An 18,017-nucleotide genomic window follows, 5' to 3' on the forward strand; every position below is an offset into this window, starting at 1 on the left:
GAGAAGTATTCTTCAGCCTACCCCTCAAAGTTATAGATTTCATATTGTTAATATGACAACCATTGGTGCTTAACAGAAGATTCAGAAAATATTAAATTTAAAAGCAACTTATTGAATCCATACCCAATTTACTTTATTTCCTACAACATAATCTGATTCAGTGACATTGCATTTCTTGTTTGCTCTTCACACGAGTCACTACATCTCCCTAGTTCATTTTCTTTAGCTGTTACCCATTCCTGGAATTCTTTTCTTCCTTATCCCTAACTTTTGCCCTCTTGGCTTCTTTCAAACTCCATCTAAAGTTCCCTTATTCAAGAAACCTTTCCTACTGCCCCTTTACTGATAATCTCACATTTATCCTGTATGCATCTTGTTTGTTCTTGTTTTCTTATTTGTTATCTTCTCATTAGATTGTGTTTGAGTTTCTAGGGCTTGATAAATAAGCACTTAAAAATACATTTTGATCAAATAGAGAAAAGGAAAATTTGAGGAGAAATTTCACCTTTCAAATGACACCACAAAGTGTGACTATCCATCAAGAAATTCATCAGCCTTGCCAAATAGGCACAACTCTAAGTATAGGAATATATAAAATGAAGACATAGATTCACATATTTACTTTTGTTTTTTGTTTTTTTTTTAGGTTTTTGCAAGGCAATGGGGTTAAGTGTCTTGCCCAAGGTCGTACAGCTAGATGATTATTAAGTGTCTGAGGCCAGATTTGAACTCAGGTACTCCTGACTCCAGGGCCAGTGCTCTATCCACTGCTCCACCTAGCCACCCCATTCACATAGTTACATACAAGTGGGCAAGACTTTATTTCTTCCAACCGCAACATTTTACAGATAAGGAAATTGAGACAGAAGTTATGTGACTTGCCCTCAGTTACACAGATGATAAGAGCTTGGATTTGAAGGTAAGTCCCTTATTCAAAATCCAATATTCATTTCATTGTATCACATGATACTTTCTATTCTGAACAGAGTAGCTCTGTTCTCTGTCTAATTTCAGCATATAAAATCACTGACATTGGTATGGACAACCACATTGGCTACATATCTAAAAATTCAGGTTTCACTCTGGTTAGCTTGCTCACAATGTATATGGATCTCTTGTGACATGAACCACAACATTTGTAGGCCCATGACTGACACATGATCCAGCTCCCTGGAAAGGCAGGTATATGAGAAGGAAATTGTATTGAAGTTTCCAATTTAAGTCAGAACCCTATGCAGACAATTATAAAAGGCCACATGGTCATTGTTCATCAGGAGCAGGGAAAGCATCATAGGGTACAGGTTGCCATAGTCACATATTACAGTGAGAGCATGGGCTATCCATGGGGGACTAAGGAGGCTAGGTGAAGCTGGCAATCAAATTTAGCTATGAGAAATTCTGATTTTTGGATTCAAATGGCCAAGTTCTGTTTTCTTTTAATCTTTATTTGATCTTTGAATGTTCCTCTTCCCACCCTGTCTCTCACTGCCTTTTTCTTCCTCCCTCCCCCACCCTCTATTGCCTCCATAGTTTTCTGTATAACATGAAAACTTCATGAGGAAAAGAGAAAAAAATTCATACAAAACAACAAATTTAGAACCAGGAGGGAACTTAGGGAGGTCACTTAGTTCAGTCCTTTCATTTTACAGATTAGAAAATGATAGACCAATCATTTGTTCATGATCACTGAGATGGGATCTGAACTCAAAATCTATAGTTCCAAATCTATCACATTTTCCATCATGTCACTATTATTTCTAATTTAATTAGTGTGGTGTTTTTACCTGTGTGAACACAAATATCTGGATTTTTGAAGTCCATCAGGGGTGGACTTGATGCCCGGTCTCACAATTCAAGGACAAAATAATGCATCTGTAAATGTTGGTACAGTTAAAAAAAGGAGGTTTACTTAGCTCTAATATAGCAAGCAAATGCAACAAGGAGACATTAGTTTTTAGCTTCTATAAATGGTACCTTCCTTCACCCACTCCTTCATATGGAAAACATCTGTTCATGGGGGCAGGGTGTTGGATTTTCAAACATTCATCTATTTGAATAGACACCACCATTTTATGCAGGGAGGCGGGACCAGGCAATTTCAAAGAACACCTTTGTTACCTTTTATGGAAAACTAATCCCTGTTTCAGGGAAATAGACAAGGAGAGGGACCTTGGTCTTTTTTTCAAAAGTATTCAAGTGATTTTTTTTGTTGTTGTTTATTTGGCATGGTATAGACATTGATTTTATATTTATACTAGACAGAAGGTAAAAAACTTAGTAATGATGAATTTAGATAAAAATGTATGCTGTGCTACTCAAATATCCTGTTCTTATTAAAATTTTAAACTTGTTCCATACTACCGTGGAAATACTTTTCCAGAAGGATGACTGACTGGATGAATGTTGCCATATTTTGTGATTAACATAAGTATTTGAAAATATCTAAAGCTCTAGAAGACTTTGTTTTTAAGACTGTCACTTAAAGAAAAAAAGGGAAAAAAAGATAGATTAATGAACTATGCTCAGTAAAGATGCTTCAGAGATTTAAACTTAATTAAAACAAGACTAAAAGAATTAAAATCCAATAATTTTGAGATCATTTTGTATCTATATATGAATAACAAAATATTTTGAGATTGCAACAAGTATCAAATTTGTATTATCTATGTAAAATCAGATTAAAGATTGGAAACTTGCACAGTATTTACTTTATAAATTTTACCAAAAGTTTAATGAATATACATTTTTGGAGATTTCTATCACACTGAAGACCACTACCTTTTTATTCCCAATTGAAACATAGCAGTTTACAATTTACTATATTGTCAACTAAAAAGCACAGTGAATAAAGCCCTATGTAAGTCAGAAAGATGGCCTCCCAAACATGCTTACTGTGTGACCATGGTCAAATTACTTAATCTTTCCTGCCTCAGTTTCCTTTCCTAATGTGGGGGTAATAGTAGCACTTATCTTCTTGGCTTGTTATAAGGATCAAATGAGATATTTATAATATACTTTGTAAGTCTTAAATAATGTTGAGCTGCTGTAGTTATTATTGTTAAGTCTCAGTACTAAGGTACTGTCATTTCCCTTTAATAGATGAAGAAACTGAAGGTCAGAGAGATTAATTGACTTACCCTTATAAACACAGAAGTATTAAGTGTCAGAGTGGGATTTGAGCTTAGGTTTCCTAACTTGAAAAAACTGAAGCTTTATTCACTAGGCTACAGTAAATCACAGAGAACAGCAGTCCCTCAATGATCATTTAAACCAATGCTCTTATTTTACAGATTTAAAAAGCAACAACAAAAACAAAGCCCATAAAGGTGATGCTTTGACTAAAACCACACAGTTATCTAGTGGTACAGTTTAGCAGTACCCCTTTCCTACTTTTGAAAGTTTACTTGGGTCAGTTCCTTTTTCTGTTGACCAGATACTCAATGACAACAAGATTGAGGGCTCTTTAAAAAATCTACAGTCTGTCAGTACAATATGTCAAACTTATTTCAATGTATGATTTGGGGAGTGAACAAGGGAGAGAGAGATTGAGAGACAGAATAGATGATAATGAGAGATTAGTGAACCAAATTAGATTCATAACATAAAAAAGATTCATTAAGATTGATAAATTCAAAGATTAACTCTAGTTACTAGGGTGAAAATTTTACTATTTGATAAAATCTGCTGGAAAACTGAACAAAAATCTGGCAAAAGTGGCATTTAAGATCAATTCCTTATACTGTACCCCAAGATAAGTTCTAAATGGAGATGATATCATAACCAAATTAAAAGAGTCAGCAAGGGAAGAATTATTAATGAAACATGGGATCAAAAAAGATAAGATAAAATGGATAATTTTGGTTATATTAAATAAAAAATTCTTGTACAAACAACATTGATATAGTAAAAATTAGAAATGAAGTGTGGTGAAGAAGTCTTTTGCAATAAGTTTCTTTGATAAAGCTTTCACTTCCAAGAAAAATTAGGAATGAATTCAAAATTATAAGGCTAAGAATTAGAATAATTATCCATTAGATAAATGATCAGAAGATAAGTATGGGCAGTTTTGAAAAAAAAGCACCTAAGTTATAATAACTCTATGAAAAGGAGTGGTTTATTTGGGGTTTACTTGTCCAACAATTCCAGGAATGCAAGGAGTCCAATAGAGGTCTATATACACAATGTTTGTAGATCTGACTAAGTCTTTAATACTGTCAGTCATGAGAGCTTTGGGAAAATTATTTCAAAATTTGGTTAACTGGAGATCATCAGTATTGTATGTCAGTTTCATAACAACATGTTTGCTTGGGTTCTGCATAATGGGCAATTTCTCATTCACTAATGCAGTGAAAAAAAAGCCCGTGTTCTTACTCCCATGCTTTACTCCCATTTTTAGTATGATGTTTTCAGTCATGTTGTCAACTACTTTCAGCACGTTTTATCAATGATGATGAACAACACATCATCAAGGTCAGTTACCATACTAATGGTGGTGAAAAGGATACAAGCCAGGATCAAAGTGGAGGGAGTGTTGGTGCATGATTTTCTTTCTGCAGATGATTGTAGACTCAATGCAGCCTCTGAAGCTAAGATGCAACAAAGTCTGGATTGATTCTCTGGTGCTTATGCTAATTTTGGTTTAACAATCAACACCATGAAAACACAGGTGTTTCACTAATCAGCACCACATCATCCATATTGGTTAGAGCAAATGGAAAAGTTTTGAATACTGTGGAGAAGTTCACTTACCTTGGCAGTATGCTTTCCAGGGATGTTCACATTGATAATGAGGTTGACACACACACACACACACACACACACACACACACACACAAACACACAAACAAACACATTGCTAGAGCTAGCTCAGAATTTGGGACACTCTGAAGGAAAATGTGGGAGAGAAGGTCTACAGAGCTGTTGTGTTGACCTTAATGTTGTATGCCTTTGAAATCTAGATGGTCTACCAAATGCCAGGAAATGGAATCAATTCTATTTAAATTGTCTTGGAAAGATTTTGAGGATTACCTGGTGGCAGGATTAAGAACACAGATACATTGAGGTCCTTTCTTGAGCTAAACTGCCAAGCATCCAAATTCTACTACAGAGGGTGTATCTACAATGGGCTGGTCACATTGTTCGAATGCCAAATGTGTGCTTGCCAAAAAAGACTATTTTATGGAGAACTCATAGAGGCCAAGCACTCATAGGGGACTCAGGAAAAAAATACAAGAATGCTCTCAAGAACTTTGGAATTGATTGCATAATATGGGAGTCATTGGCACAGGACTGCCAAGTAAGTCCTGCCCTTATCAGAAAAGGTACTGTGCTCTTTGAGCAAGGAAGAATTGAATGAGTTCAAAGCAAACTCGAGATGCTCAAATTTAGAGAATCCACCCTAAATGTTCCTCATGGACTATTTGTGCCTGAGCTGTGGCAGAACATTTTGAGCTCATATTGGCTCCAGTATTTTTCCAAGAAAGCTTCAAATGGGGTCACAAAGAGGCAGACATGACTGCAATGACTGAACAACAAAATTATGTCATGAGAAATGATGATATGGATAGTTTTAGAGGAAACTGGAAAATTCTCTTTGAATAGATAAAGAGAGAAGAGAATAGATCTAGGGGAAACAATCTATAAACCAATAACAATATTATGGAGGGAAAACAATCTGGAAAGACTTTAGAATTCAGAACATTGCAGTAATAAATCACAAGTCCTAAAGAAGGAAAATAGAGCATTCCACTTGTCTCCCAACAATGAAGTGATAAACTTAAAATGCAGAGAAGTCATATATTGTCAGACATTTGCTGTTATTGTGCAGTCAGTTTGGGGTCTTCTTGACAGAGAATGGTTTGCCATCTCCTTCTCTAGCTCATTTTTATAGATAAGGAACTGAGACAAACTGGGTTAAGAGACTTTTCCAGGGTCACTCAGCTAGTAAATGTCTGAAACTGGATCTGGACTCAGGAATATTAGTCTTCCTGATTCTAAGCCTAGTGATCTATCCACTGCACCATCTAACAGCCATTTTCTAACACTGATAATGCAAAAATTTTATTTTTACAAGGGTGTGTGTTTTAAAACATAGATTTGTTTTTCATGATTTTTTGATTTATTCAGTGGAGAGAAGTAGTGACGGAGACATTTTTAAGACTGAAAAAAATTACTTGCAATAATAACTTCCCTTTCTCTAATGACCCAACCTAATAGTCACTAAAAAAGCTGTACAATTTATCCACTTCCTCAGCTCTAACTAGATTTTCTAATTGCATTATTAACAACAAGATGGAAGGACAAGTTTACAACATTTCAGAACAGTATATCAAATTTTCAAATTTAAAGTCAAGTGTAATAATACTGTAAGTTTTCTGAAGGGAATAGAACAATTTAGTTTTTGTTTAATTAAAAAATAATTTATGTTTTTGAAGAATGTGTTTGAAATTAACTTCACTGATAGCATGAGTAAGGAGTAAAAACACTCTTGGAAGTTTAGGGCTGTACGTACATAAAATTCAATCTTATTTTATGGGGTGTCAAGTAGTTCGCTTAACTAGCTTTTAGAGTCAAGGAATATAATATAAGCACATTGGGGCATTTAAAAGTATTGTCCCATATTTGGGAATACTGTTTGTTCTTCTTACCCCCATTGCCTTCATTTTATGTGATATAAAAGACTGTTCTTTCTGCCCAGAAACACTATATAATCTATGAAACTGGAGAAGTAAGAAAATACATACAAGACAGTATTGTATATGATGCTAACCTATATCTGTATCAAAATATGCAGAACAAGTTGAACCATAGCTTATATTTATATAGCAGTTGTTGGGAATGAATTTCCCATCTGTACTACTTTATTAAAAGTTAGTAGTGTATTATATTTTCCATTTTGCAGATTAGGACACAACTGCTCTGAGAGGTTTAATTACTAGAATTAGTAGAGTTGGAAGTAGAACTCCAGACTTTTGACTCCAAGCCTGAAACTCTTTCCACAAAATGATGTTCAAGTATAACTGTAAAAGGGATCCTTTGTTGAATTAGCAGAATAGGTGTAGGGAGTTTATTTCAAACTTAACACTGTGACAATTAAGATCTACTCCTGATAGAATTGTTTGGTCCTTGTTCTCACTTGAATTTTGCCTTTATAGGACTAAGCAACTACTGTTTACCTTGGGGGACAATGAAAAAAATTTAGAAGTGGAAGGGACCTATGGGAGTTTACTTTATTTTAACAGATGAGAAAAACTGAGACTCCTATAGATTGTATCATGCGTTTCTAAAGTATATATCTATAGGAACTAAGAGAAAAGGTGGGGGGTACATATCCATATGTCTACCAAAGAGCCTATGAGTATCATAAAAATCATTCAATAGATGCACCATTTAGCCTGCCCTTGACTTTGTATCTTTCTTGGACCCCTTCCCCCCTTCTACACTTGATTTAGACCTCATCATCAGTTCTCAATTATTCTTTCAGTTCTGATACACAATATTTACCTTTGCTACCTTTTGCATGTTCATATTTTCATAATATTAGATATGGAAGAAACTTCAGAGTTTGTGTTCAATTACAGATGATGAAACTAAGAATAAGAAGTTAAATAACTTGCCAATGATTCACACAAGGTAGTAGATGTCAGAGGAAAGAGGAGTTCAGGTCTTCTAACTCTTAAACCCAGAATGATTTCCTACTGCAGAGCACTGCTATGAATTTTCTTAGTTCAGTTTTAAAGATTTTTTTTAGTCCTACCTGGATATGAAGATCAGGGATATTTTGGAACCAGCTCATATCTGCAGGAACGGATTATATTTTCCATTGTGAGCATTTACTTCACAAATGACTTGCCCAAGGTCACACAGTTGATGACAGAGCCAGGACTAGATTCCAGGACACCCGACTCTCACTTCAATGCTCTTCTCTGTTACTCTACATTGCTAAGAAGTCAAGGAAGCTTTGTATCAGTTTTTTAAAGTCACTATAGATTAATTACAGCAAATTATGAGACTATTTTATGTAAACTGCTACTTCCAACAAACTTTGGGATAATATTTTATTTCTGAGAAATGAGTAATGTGGAAGATGCTCACTTAGGATAATTTCTGAAGATCTTTATTTAGTTGAATCATGCTCTTAGAGTCAGCAGAACTGGAGTACTTAAATGACTTGGGTAAGTCACTTGCGGTCTTCTTTGAAAATGAAGGACAAACATTATTATTATGGTCAATAGAAGCATATCACAAATTCTCCATTGGGATTCTTGTAACTTTGGGCATTATTGTAGCAAATATTCATTTGTTGGACAATAGAAAAAAATGAAAAAATAGAACTTGGAAGAATTTCAGTTTTTGAGAGCCTTCCTTTATATGGTTCTTGGAATAATAGAGGTAGTAATAAAATATAAGTCTGTGACAGTGTTAGTCTAATATGCTTTTTTGTGGATATTATATATTGTATGTATTGATGAGGTATGAATATTGGTGGAGTTAATCTTGATAGTTTCATCATTCTTTGTACATGTGACAAAAAACAGGTCCATTTTGCTAAGGTAAATGGAAAAATCTTTATACAAGAAATAACTTTTATGTCTTTACTATATTCTAAATTAATTTTTATAACTATGTAGTTTATTTGTCAGTCTGGTGCCAATCCCTTTTTTTGTTGTATGTATGGGTGGAGGAAGGAAGAGTATTTTAATTACTGTTTGTTTTTAGTAAAGCAGTCCTATTGGACTTGTGTGTATGGGAAGCAGGACAGATAGGGGAGGGTGGGAATTGAGAGGAATAAAATCATATTTTTGGTTCAGTATTGGTATTCATTTTTCATACCCTAAGAACTATGTCTTCTTAATTTTGTTAACAAACTGGAAGCTAGAAAAGAAGATAGGTCAAAAGTAAGAGAGGGAGTTTTTAGGGACCATAGGCATCAATATCTTGAGAAGATGAAAAAGATGATTTCTGAATTAGGACAGAAGAACTTAGGACCTGGGACAAATGATTGAAGTTTATATAGGAGAATCTTTTCTGCAGATGGTGGGGGGACAAAGAGAGAATTTCCATAGGTTCAAGGTAGGAGAATCTAAGGTAAAGGAGTCAAATGTAGTTTATTTATTTCAGGCTAATCCTGGAGAAAAACTTGCCTGATAGATGGGATAGGGCTGGAGTATGTGGAGTCATAAAACCACAAATAAAAGGAGTTTAGACCATATGTCTAAATCTATCATACTCAAAGATAAGGATTCAGTCTTCTCATGTATAAAATGAGGAATGGATAAAATGATCTTTCAGTTCTCTTCTAGCTTTAAAGTATCCTAAGAATATTTAGAAGATTAAAGTTCCTAATATTATTGTAGCATTAGAAGCAGCAGTGGCAGCAGTAATAGCAGCAATAGTAGTAATGGTAGTGGTGGTAGTGGTAATGTTAGTTGTGGTAGTGGTGTGGTAGTGGTGATAGTGTTAGAAGTAGTAATAGTAGCAGCAGCAGTAGTGGTAGTAGGAGCAATAGTATTAGCTAATATTTATTATAGTGCTTACTTTTTGCCCAGGCACATAGTTCTTCTTAACTTACAAAATTGTTTTTCATTTGAGACAGTGACCCTGGGGAAATATGTGCTATATTCATTCATATTTTACAGATAAGGAAACTGATGCAAGCAGAAGTTAAGTGACTGACCCAGAGTCACATAGCTGCTAAGTTTCTGAGGCTAAATTTGAACTCAGTTCTTCCTGACTGCAGGTCCAGGAATCTACTTCTGCACCATCTAAGAAACTGAGAGCAGTTGAAACTTAACATGATGTAGCATTTGGTCTGCGTAAATTTAGGTCATCTGAAAGCCTAGGTCAACTTCTAGAAAAAGGAAGTATGGGGGGACGGAGCCAAGATGACAACAAGAAAGGATCCTGTCCTGTCTTAGGCACTCTCTCATAAAACTCATAAGCTAAGGACTCTAAACTTTTGAGAGACAGAACCCACAGAGGGACCCAGTGAGGCAGTTCTCCTACTCAAGGTAACCTGGAAAAGAGCAGAAAGGCTCTGCTCCCCGGGGTTGGAGGGGCAGCCACCAGAGGGGTGACCCATCAGAGCGAAAGAACTTCAGACTCCTGGAGGCAGCCCCAGGGTGCTGGCAGCTGAGGCTCACAGCAGCAGGGGAGTCTCCTGAGCTACGCCCTGGGGAGCACCGGGCACAAAGTGGGGGAATAGTGGGGACCCCTGCCAGAGTGAGCACGTGAAGCCCAGCTCTCAGGGCACACAGCTAGCAATGTGGTCTTTCAGCAGCCCAGATCCAGGAACAGAAGCAGGCAGAGCTGGTAAGCAGGAGCCTCCAGGGCATGAGCCCATTGAACCTAGGGAGGGGAGTGAAGAGAGACTGCCTAGCTCTGTTCTCTGCCTCTGGAACAGGACTCTGGGGCTCTAAACACATTCAGATCCTGATCCCAGTCTAGGCCCTCCCATAAAACAGCAGCGGCCCCCCCACCTCGGCCCCATGGCAGAGGGGTGCGCATATGGTCATTCAAAGACCAGGAGGGAGGACAGAGCCTCATACACTGAGATCCTTGTGGGAGTGTCCCAAAAGCTGAGGAAGCACCCCAAAAATAGGCTTAGGCTGGGAAAATTAGCAAGCAGAGAAAAAAGAGGAACACCATTGAGAAATATTTTGCAAATGAGCCCAAGAAAGATCAAAATACTCAGTCTGAAGATGAGGAAGCACAAGCTCCTGCATCTAAAGACTCCAAGAAAAACAGAAATTGGGATGAGGCTATGACAGAGCTCAAAAAAGACTTTGAAAATCAAATGAGGGAGTTGGAAGAAAAACTGGGAAAAGAAAGGAGAGAGATGCAGGAAAAACATGAAAATGAAGTCAGCAGCTTAGTCAAGGAAATCCAAAAAAATGTTGAAGAAAATAGCATGCTAAAAACCAGCTTAGGTCAAATGGATAAAACAGTTCAAAAAGTTATGGAGGAGAAGAATGCTTTAAAAAGCAAAATTGGCCAGATGGAAAAAGAGATAAGAAAACTCTGAGGAGAACAAATCCTTCAGACAAAGAATAGAATTCAGGGAGATTGATGAATTTATCAGAAATCAGGAATCAATACTTCAAAACCCCCAAAATGAAAAATTTAGAAGAAAATGTAAAATATCTCATTGAAAAAACAACTGATATGGAAAACAGACTTAGGAAAGATAATTTAAAAATTATTGGAATACCTGAAAGTCATGATCAGGAAAAGAGCCTTGACATCATTTTCAAAGAATTACTACAGGAAAATTGCCCTGATATTCTAGAAGCAGAGGGCAAAACAGAAATGGAGAGAATCCACCGATCCCCCAGAGAAAGAGATCCCAAAAAACCAACCCCTAGGAATATTATAGCCAAGTTCCAGAACTCCCAAGTCAAAGAGAAAATATTACAAGCAGCCAGAAGGACACAGTTCAAATATCGTGGAACTGCAGTCAGGATCACACAGGACTTAGCAGCAACTACATTGAAAGCTCACAGGGCTTGGAATACAATATACTGGAAGGCAAAAGAGCTTAGAATGCAGCCAAGAATCAACTACCCAGCAAAACTGAATGTCCTCTTCTAGGGAAAAAGATGGACTTTCAATGAACCAGGGTAATTTCAAATGTTCCTGTTGGAATGGCCAGAGCTGAACAGAAGGTTTGATCTTCAGATACAGGACTTGGGTGAAGCATAGAGATTGGAGGAGAGGGGGAAAATATGAGGGACTTAATGATGATGAACTGCATGTATTCCTGTATAGAAAAATTACACTGATAATACTCATATGAACCTTCTCAGTTAATAGAGCAGGTAGAGGGAGTTTTTATAGTTGAAGCACAGGAGAAAGCTGAATTCTAAGATAAAATATGGTGTAAAAATGGAGTCAATAGAAAAAAAGGGAAATGGAATGGGAGAAAGAAAAAGGAGAGGGGGAATAGTCCAAGTTATTTCAGATAATAAGATTTTTCTTTATTACAATGAGCTATTGCAATGATATGGAAGGGGGGGAGGTAAGGGGGAATGAGGGAAACTTCACTCTCATCAGAGGTGGTTAGGAGAGGAAACAGTATATATACTCAATGGGGTATAGACATCTGGAGTAAGAAGGAGGGGGCAGCTGGGGGAAGGGGGGAATGTGAGTGATAGAGGAGAGGATGGACCATGTGGGGAGAGTGGTCAGATATAACACATTTTCTTTTTTACTTCTTGCAAGGGCCTGGGATTGGATGGCCTGTCCGGGACCATAGGATCAGGTGGATGCTGGACCTAAGAGGTGGCTATGGGGGCTCAGGGCCTCTTGGCCCCAGAGCCGGGGATCTGTCTACTGCATCACTCAGCTACTCTACAGAAGAGTCAGAGTGAAAGGAGAGAGAAAATATAGTACATGGTAGTGGAGAAATACGAAAGGAGGGAGTTGCAATCGGCAATGGCAACGGTGGAAAAATGTGGAAGTAACTTTTGCCATGGACTTATCATAAAGAATGTGATCCACCCACAATAGAGTTATTGGTGTTGGAACAAAGACTTAAGCACATTTATTATTATTATTATTATTATTATTATTATTATTATTATTATTATTATTTTGGGGGGTGCAGGGCAAATGGGGTTGGGTGGACTGCCTGGGGCCGCTTAGCAGGGTGATCATTGGGTGTCTGAGGCCGGATTTGGACCCAGATGCTCCTGGCTCAAGGGCCAATGCTCTGTCTGCCACCCAGCCACCCCTACTATTATTACTATTTTATTTTATTTTGGGTCTTTTTTTTCTTTTTTTCTTTTTTTGGTTTTTGCAGTGCAGTGGGGTTCAGGTGGCTTGCATGTCACATGGCTGGGTGATTGTTGGGTGTATGGGGCCAGATGTGGGCTCGGGTGCTCGTGGCTCCAGGGCTGGTGCTCCGTCCATTGCGCCACCTGGCCATACCTACAATTATTACTATTATTTTTTTAATTTTAATTTTTTCTCTTGCCTTTATCACTCAAGCAAGTCTGTATTTATGTGGGGGAGGGGGTATTTTATTGACTCTTAAGAATATTTTATTAATGTAAAAAAACATTATTTGTACAAAATGAGAATAAATATTAAATAAAAAAGGAGGTATCAAGGAAGAAGACCAAAGGAAGATTCAGACAAATAAGAAGAGCCCAAGAAAGAATAGATATCCTTATAAGTGAGTTTAGAAGGGGAAGAGAACTGGTAAGACTATTGTAAACTGTAACTTTTCCCTTTGTTATTTTACCACTTTATATGCTTCAAAGAATCCTGTATATTGTTTGTCTCATAGAAAAGAGTTTAATATTTGTAGAATAATAGACCTCAAGCTGGAAAAGAATTCAGGGACCATTTAGACAAATGCCTTCATTTTACAGATGGAAAAACTGAAGTTTAAGAAGGCTTGTTCAACTTCACAGAGAGAATAAACATCAGAAGTGGAATTTGAACAACGGTTCTTTGACTGTATAAAGAATTTTGTTGTTATATTGTGTACAATTCTCTGTGACTCCATTTTAGGGTTTTCTTGGTAAAGATACTTGGAGTGGTTTGCTATTTCCTTCTCCAGCTATCAAAAGAGGAAACAGAGGCAAACAAGGTTAAGTAATTTGCAGGGTCACCCAGCCTCTATGTGTCTGAAGCTGGATTTGAACTCATGAACATGATTCTTCCTGGTTCCATGCCGGTCCTCTATCCACAGCACCACCCAGATGTTCCAATAAAACATTTAAAAGCACCTAAAAGAGGGGTTGTTTGCATTTCCAAGAAAGTAGCACAAAAGGGAAATATAAAGGGATTGTATTGTCAATAGGCAAAATAGACAAGCTAGGGAACTCAATAGATGAGAAACCTACAGGAAGTGACTATGAGCCAAGAACTGGGGCTGGCTACTGAAAAAGATCCAGGGAAAAGTTGTAATGAGAAGGAACTTAGAAAGTAAGTTCCTTAAGGATGGGAATGCTTTTTATTTTTGTCTCTGTATCTTCAAAGTCTAGCTCACAGCAGGTGCTTAATAATATTTGTTGGACTGAACGAAACTGAAGGATTGTCTGGGAAAATATAGTACAGGGGGTTTTAATAAGGGCAGCAGAGAATCACTTTGACATACTCTATGGGCAATCTAGAAAACTTAGTTAGTAGACATGGAGAGACTTCCACTCTTCCAACTTCCAGTGAAATGAAAAATGTCAGTTGTTATTACCAATTTTTGAGTAGCATATTTTTTGAGAGTTGTAAATCTTTATTAGTTTAACACTTCAAAATGAACACAGTTGAAACCAAATTGAATTATTAGGGAGATAGAAATGTTGAGCAATTGTTTTCATACACTCTTCTAAGCTTCCCTTTATTCTATTTATTTAATTTTTTAATGCTGCACAAACCTCCGAGTAAACCATTCTTGGGGAAATATAACCCTGGCTAAGAATCCTTTTAGCCCTATGTAACCTCATTGCTAAGCAAGGGGGTGTCACTTTTCTTAAATTATAATTGGGAAAGACCTGAAACCTCTTATTATGCAGAAGACCCTAAGGCTCAGAGAGACTAAGTGATTTATACAAGGTCTCACAACTAGTTAGTGGCAAATTTAGACCTAAAACCCAGATCTTCCAACAACCAGTCCAAAGCTTTTTTCCCCCAATATCAAAATAGGTTTTTCAATATAGAATTCTTTCTGCACCTTGGTCTGAGCCTCTTTTCACAATTATTTTAGATACTGAAATTATTAAACAGATGCAGATTACAAGTGTTTGCTCTGATTATTTATGCAGTTTGATTTTTTTGTCTTTCTTCTTTAAACCAGAACCTCTTCACTTCTTATTCCTTTCATCATAACTAGAGTTAATGCAGAAAAAGAATCAACCTCAGTGTTGCCATTGACCCTTCATACAAAGCTTTTGGCAAACAAGACCACAAAAGAGACTGACTGTAAAATTTGTTTAAATGTCATCTGCAACTATCACTTCCTTGAACCTGATTACTGCAGAGCAGTAAGGTATTCTGGTAGACAGCATACTTAATCTAAAAAGCTGTGCATGCAATCTCTTTATATTTTGTTGAGAGTAATTACTGGGCAGATAATGAATTCTTCTTTCTGTCTGCAAGCAGATGGGCTCCTATTATCAGGGTCTTAGAACAAACTGATTGTATTAAGGTGTTGTGTCACATCTAATTCTGGGAGCCAAAGGGGAAATAACCTCATTTATTAATGATAGAGGAAAGTATGAGAAATTCATTATCTGACACTTATTTTCTGTAATTGAAGTGTTTTTCCTTTTTTTCCTAGTGTTAAGGGAAAGGCTGGTCCCAGTCAAGAAGGGGAGCCCAAAATTGCACTGGTCCTGAAATGAGTCTATGATCTGTGATGCTTTGGGTTTTTCTAGGCAACTGGTTTTCTGAAAAGTAAAGATTTTCTCCAACGATCTTGTTTCCATAAGGCTGCAATATCCATTTACCTTCTTAGGGATGAACACGTTTACACTAGGGAAGATTCAGAAGCCTGAATTATAAATGCCATTTCTTTTCCCCTAGAGAAAACATTGCATTTTGGGGGAAACAGACTGATATATATATATATTTTTTTTTTGCCTCAGGAATGGCCACATTGTCAGTAAATTAGCAAAACAATTCAGGAAAAGAGAACCTACAGATTTAGAACCAAAGGAGAACTCATCCATTTCAATCCCTCTTCATTTTATGGATAAACAAACTGAGTCCCAGGGTCATTGGTATATTACTCCTCTATCCACTGAAACATAACATAGACACAGAGTGATTTTGTTACTACATTGTAAAATTATGTATATGTAAAAACACATATATACTTATATGTTAAGTTTCATTAACGTCCAACTCTTGGTGACTCCTATTAGAGCCTTTTGGAAAAGATACTGTAGTGGTTTGGCATTCCTTTCTCCAGTTCACTTTACACATAAGAAAACTAAGGCAAGCAGGGATAAATGACTTGCTCAGGGTCACGTAGCTAGGAAGTCTCTGAAGTAGGGTTTGAACTCTAGAAGATGAGTCTTCCTGACTTCATGCTTGGCACTTATCCATCCATCCTGCCACCTATCCATCATCCCACCCACCTACCCATCCATACCCCACACACCCCACCCATCCCATCGCTCCATCCATCCCACCCATCCTTTCATCCATCCCACCCGTCCCATCCATCCATCCATCCATCTGCAATATGCACGTATTTGAATCTATCTTTAAAACCCTTTATATAGGAGATAGGGAATTGAACTGTGGTTTCATTGTAGAGAACTCAAAGTCAAGGATGCTCCCCTTACCTGTAACTTCTCTGTTGTTTAGCCTCAGAGAGTTCTCTCCAGCGCTGTTATTCAAGAGGCCAGTCTTGAACTCAAGTGCCTCCTCACTTCAAGGTTAGTTCCCAATCTCCTAAAACACAATTTCTTCCTTTTTTCAAAGATTCATCTTTTTAAAAAGCCTTTCTGGTCTTTAGTTTCACCTTTTTTCCCTTGTGAAATGCAAATACTCCTGGGGCAAAGTAGCCTCTGGAACTTTTACCAGCCATCAACACCTTAGTGGGAATTTTATAGACACACAAAGGATGAAAACTAAAGCTCTTACTCACTTAAAAGGACCACTAAATATTTGAGTTAACTTGCTAAATATATAATTTTGTCTTGTGCCAAGCCTGTCAGAATATGCCAAGATGATTAAAGATGCCTTCCTGCACCCTGTCAACCTTCCTCTTTTTTTGGTCCTAAAATGATCCCTGTGCATGTTCAGTTCTGAGTGTTAATTTCAATATTTCTCAGGGTGCTTAATAGAGGAAGAGAGACTAGAATTGCATTAAAAATAGAAGGAAATCTGGAAGAAGTCAGAAAATGGTGAGGAAAGGTGGGAGGTAAGAAGGATTGATAAAAATCTCAAATAAAGTGAACAGAAATCCTAACCCATTCAGTGTGGGTCTTTTCTACACCTTAGTTAGACTTTAGGTCTTTGATCTTCTCTTTTATATACTTTCCTGAATGATATTCCCCAGGGGTGTGCTGGAGCCAGCAGGAATTGGAGCCTGATTGTTAAATTTCCAGAGTGAGCATTTACCCCTTGAGAATTCTCGAATGCTACAAATCAGAGCTCGGTTTATTGTTTTACTGATTGGTGAAGAAAGTGAAAGAAAAAGTGCTAAGGTAGATTAAATGTAAAAGTATGCTTGAATACATCCCCCAACCCCATCCTATAGCTGGATGTTAAACATTTATCACCATACCCCAACAAGTCCCTCACTCTCAGGGAGTCATTGCTCACTTCTATCTGTGAGAAGCAGTTCATCTATGGGAAATCAAATTCAGTGCAAAATGTACTAGACTGGGGGGCGGCTAGGTGGCACAGTGGGGCGGCTAGGTGGAGCAGTGAATAGAACACTGGCCTTGGAGTCAGGAGTACCTGGGTTCAAATCTGACTTCAGACACTTAATAATTACCTAGCCGTGTGGCCTTGGGCAAGCCACTTAACCCCATTGCCTTGAAAAAAATCTAAAAAAAAATGTACTGGACTGATTCAAAACTCATGTTGCATGAGTCTGTTGGTAACTAGTCATTTGATCATAGGCAAGTTCCTTACATTTTTTTTTAGCTTTATTATCCTCATCTGCAGATTGAACCTATTGATAAATGATTGCTATCTAAAATCATAACCCTAGAATAATAATCAAGATCAAGTTGCAAAAGATGGGGGTGTTTGGGAGGGGAGAAGGATGTGAATGTGATTTGAGACAATTGTGAAAATCTCTACAAATGCGTTATAATAATGATGCCTGAAGCTTCCTTTCCCAACATAACCTCTTCTAATCACTAACCCTGTACACTGTGTACTGCACATTTCCACTTAAATAGCCTGCTGTCAGTTGAAACTTGACATGTTAAAAACAGACTCATTATCTTAGAAGCACCATGACATCATGCAAAGACTGTTGAACTTGGAAGCAGGAAGACCTGGGTACAAATCCTGTCTCTTTTCACTTTGCCAGTCATGTGACCATTCATTTC

At 37.3% G+C, this 18,017-nt stretch overlaps 1 long non-coding RNA gene across 1 annotated transcript; it reads right to left on the reverse strand.

Annotated features, from left to right (window-relative positions):
- Window positions 1-1,682: 1,682 nt before the first annotated feature.
- Window positions 1,683-16,659, reverse strand: LOC141519502 (uncharacterized). Its single transcript, XR_012477354.1, has 3 exons — window positions 16,293-16,659; window positions 7,757-7,941; window positions 1,683-1,872 (listed from the first exon to the last, which is right to left on the reverse strand). It is a non-coding gene; the product is annotated as an uncharacterized LOC141519502 (long non-coding RNA).
- Window positions 16,660-18,017: the final 1,358 nt, after the last annotated feature.

Source organism: Macrotis lagotis, chromosome 1 (assembly GCF_037893015.1).
Source record: "Macrotis lagotis isolate mMagLag1 chromosome 1, bilby.v1.9.chrom.fasta, whole genome shotgun sequence".
NCBI lineage: Eukaryota > Metazoa > Chordata > Mammalia > Peramelemorphia > Peramelidae > Macrotis > Macrotis lagotis.